At 38.8% G+C, this 4206-nt stretch overlaps 1 long non-coding RNA gene across 1 annotated transcript; it reads left to right on the forward strand.

Annotated features, from left to right (window-relative positions):
* Positions 1-938: 938 nt before the first annotated feature.
* Positions 939-3923, forward strand: LOC103178959. The gene is made up of 3 exons (XR_487927.2): positions 939-1030; positions 1271-1352; positions 3681-3923. It is a non-coding gene; the product is annotated as an uncharacterized LOC103178959 (long non-coding RNA).
* The last annotated feature ends 283 nt before the right edge of the window (positions 3924-4206 follow it).

The raw sequence follows: 4206 nt of genomic DNA on the forward strand, positions 1-4206 counted from the left end.
TCCTACAGAGAGAGCTGGTTATTGTTGGACACAGTGGGTAATTCAGTATTGCAGCTCTCTTCCATTGCGGCTTTGTCAGAATGACTTTCTAGAAGGCTTCTAGTGAGAAATACAAAGAAGGTTCCTCTCACAGGTACTACAATTGTTTTTAAACAAAAAGATTCAGGGAGAACACCCTATATTGTCCACCCGCTCTGTGATCAGAGTACACTTTGATAGATGAGTGCATCTTATTCCACTATTGATCCCCTTCCGCTGTAATTTATCTAATTACTTAAAACATCACCATTATGTGAGCATGTCAGAGTACACAGAGAATAAATCTGTATTTATTACTAATTTAAATGGACTGGAGGCCTTCAATTGAAGTTAATTAGCAAAGGAAGAGATTTGGAGGATTTTACTTTACAGAGATTTGTTAGAATGTGGTAGGTGTCATCAGCGAGGCAAAATCCATATTTCAAGAGGGAACTGGATAGATATCTAAAAAGGAGTAATTTACAGGGATACGGAGAAAAGTCAGGTAAATGGGCATGAATGGATTGCTCTTTCTTAGAGCTAGCACAGCTACAATAGGCCAAATGGTCTTCTTCTGTGCTATAAACTTTTTTGATTCTATGGAATGAATGCCTGTAGGGGGTAAAAGGAATTGTTTTTGACAAAGGCGTTATAAGCCCCCCACTGAGAAATCCCAGGGATAAAAACGAGTCTATACTGCTTCCTACTGCAAAAATACGTCTTAAACACTTTTATTCAGAATCACATTTCTATTTTACAAAAAGTACATTTTTGGTCATTCTACAAATGGTAGTTTGACCGCTTTCACTTATGTACACTGACCTCTGATTGTTTGCACTGTTGGCATATAGCAGCAAATTGCAACGTGTTTAAAAGTATCAGGTTTTCTCCAGTAATGTTTTCCAAGGATTCCTAAGTGGAGAGTGATGTTTGTGAAATGAATACAGCATATAGTGTGCTGGAACTTCAAGGTTAAGAAACTGTTCTAATCTGTAACTTTTTTTTGTAACAGGTGAGTAATGTGTTCTCTCACACTCTTCCTTTGACTCTGTCTGAGGTCAAAGCCACAATGATCTTGATTTGTTATAGTCCTGTGATCACGGAGTTGTTTCTCTTCGACATCTGTTTCAATGTTGCCATTTTTTCAATTCTTTTGGGATTTTCTGTGTTTTTCTCTGATTTATAGCTGTCAAATTATTTAAATAATAACAAAATATTTCAAGAACTTATGAAGCAATTTCACTTGTTGCAGGCGACACTGGTAAGAACTCTACCATTTGGACGTGGATTCTGCTGCTTGGACCCCTCTCACCCTACTATGGCTGGGTCTCCTGGTGAGAACCTTTTACAATATTAAATGATAACCTCCCTGTAATCCTTCCAGTTTATTGAATATTACCTACAAAATTAATTTAATTACAACACAATTCAAATTTACATTTATATAGTGCCTTTCATGTCAGGAGGACGTGCCAAGTTGCTTGACAAAAAGGCTTGGCACCCAGGCTGGGAATGGGGAGGGGAAAGATGACCGAAGATACGGTCAAAGAGGAAGACCTTGAGAGGTGAGAGAGAGAGGCAAGTCAGAGGGACTCCGGGTTGGAGGTCCAGAGAGTGAGGCAGATAAGCTGAAAGCCTGACCACCGATGGTAGGGTGGGGGACATGAAGCAGGTTGTTGCCTGTTGAGTGAAGCAGGCAGCCAGGTTGGTATGATGAGGTTTGATGAGGTCTTAGAGGTAGGGTGGGGCAAGACTGTGGTAGGATTTGAAGGACCTTAAGTGAATTGAACACTGCAAAAGGCTATATGCAGAGCTCTTCCTTCTGGAAACTCTGGACAAGTGGGAATACATTCACTGAATTTAGAAAGTAGTAATTAAAATAATTATCATTACATAAAATGATTACACATGATCAAACAAAAGTATGTTACAAGATACAGTATACTGAATGCAGCTAAATGACTAAGAAAATTGGAATGCACGTGTACATTGCATGCTCAAAAATGCATGATAAATTTTGACTCAAATTTCTAAATATGATAAAGTATTCGACTAATAGTTTGAATAAATTCAAACATTCAATGAGGTAAAGTTTGTGATGTTTTAAGCTTGTTACTTTCTGTTAGTGTCATTTTTTTGGTCAGCTGGGTGTCTGACAGAAACTGATCACCATATCTTAAGACTATCCAAACCAAACTGAGAATTTCATGCAGCCCACCTACATATGGAAATCTCAGAGATAAATTATTGGAACAGAATGTGCGCTCTCTCCCTGGAGGGACACATCCTGTTTACCTAATTCTGGAAAGTACTAGGTGCAGGTTGGCAAGACCCAAGCCTTTGAAAAAAATGTTTCCTGGCTAGAGAGAGCTTGGAATTTTGATCCACCTTGACAGCTCAATCATGAAAAACAATTACTCAAGAAACAAAACAGGTAAATTCTAGCCTCCAGGCTAGATTTTACACTGAGACTCATCGTACCTCAAGAGAGAATGAAAGATGGCAGTGATCCAGGTTTGAAAGAAGGGAGTGTTGCCCTGACATCTAGTAAAATAACACAAAGTTAGACTTTAAACATCATAAACATTACTCCTATCTGTCAGGAGCATCAAGACATGTCTGCACCATTTTCGCACAGTCCCTCATAATAGAGATCACCAATACAACTACTACTGGAGCATTCACCACCAGCACTAGCACAGGGGAAATTGTGCCACCTTATGAGCCCTCACTGCTCAATAAAAATTAAGAGGAAAGAAATGGAGATCATCCAATTGTATTTCACAGGTGACATAAAGGTGGAATACACCAGAAGTCATGATACAGAAATCAATGGCAATGCCTTCTGAGTAAGAGCACCAGGAGATGATGAAAATAGGCTTAACAGACCTACAAACATGCAATGGAGCACACCATGCAGAAACTGCATATTAATATGCAAAATGCATTGGTCTGATGTGTGACTCAAGTCCTGTCTACAGCAGATTGTTATCTGACACCACAGTACCAGTTTTTAATCTGAGTTCATACAAGGTAAAACTCCTCCTAGTGATGGATTGCCAACTGCACTGATACATGCTAGCAAAAACATCGGAGCTGTGACATTAACAATGTCAGGGACACAGTGAGCAGAGATAAGACATTGGATAATACTATACTTGGAATTCCGCTCTCCAGGTGGGTCTTTCAGAAACTAGGAATGTTACCTAGTTACCTAGATTGATCTCTGATCAGTATCAGTCAGTTAAATCTGCAGAACACATTTAAGCACAGTTTAAGATAAGAAAAGATTCTCTGGTCACCATACTATTTGTTGCTAAAACCTCAATGAGTGATATAGCGATATGTTGCCAAAGGCCCTCAATTAACAGAGTCAGAGCTAATATTCAATGGCACCAAAACCACTTTAGACCCATTGCAGAAGCATTTGCAGTCTTCCTCCAGCAACAGTGGGGTTAACCACTTAGATCATGCGAGGTTCACAGCTACGAATGCACGAAGAAACAGTTCTAACACAGGACAGGAAAGAGACAAAGCCACAAACTATCAACATTAAGAATAACAAAGTAAAACTACAAAGTATTATACTAAGCAACTACACACACCTATACAAATAAATTGTCATTAATTTTGGCGTTGGCATTTTTTATCATATTGGCTAGCAATCAACAATATACATCCAGGAGGACATCTCAAAGCTCTTCGCACAGCTGGTTGGGAGGCGTGTTGGAGGGGGAATGATCAAACGTGTGGTCAAAAAAATGGGTATGGAAGGAAAGAGGATTCTGGGATGGAGTACCAGAGAGAGTTCCACCACCATCAGTGAAGAAACTGAAATGCTATATTCCTATAACTATGCTATTTACTGCTTAAATGCTTGGTAAATTTCCAGTTGAATAATGTGACATCGGATAAACCCATCATTGGGTATTACTGTAATACAATTTTTTTTCCAAGTAAAAAAAAGTTCCAAATTTTAATCATTTATGTTTGCAATGATTGCTGAATGCTCGATTGTGCCCTTTGCAAGCAGCCCTCTTTAATAGACCTATGATTTGTAGTCTCTTTTGTAATCTACTCACTGCTGCCATGTCTCTTCTTGGTTCAGCTTGGTTCATCCTCAGTCCTCTTCTTCTGTAACCGATTTAACCATCCATTCTTTTATTTCAATTCATATAGTAATAATGC

The sequence above is a fragment of the Callorhinchus milii genome, unplaced genomic scaffold, assembly GCF_018977255.1.
Source record: "Callorhinchus milii isolate IMCB2004 unplaced genomic scaffold, IMCB_Cmil_1.0 Scaffold3, whole genome shotgun sequence".
Classification (NCBI taxonomy): Eukaryota; Metazoa; Chordata; class Chondrichthyes; order Chimaeriformes; family Callorhinchidae; genus Callorhinchus; species Callorhinchus milii.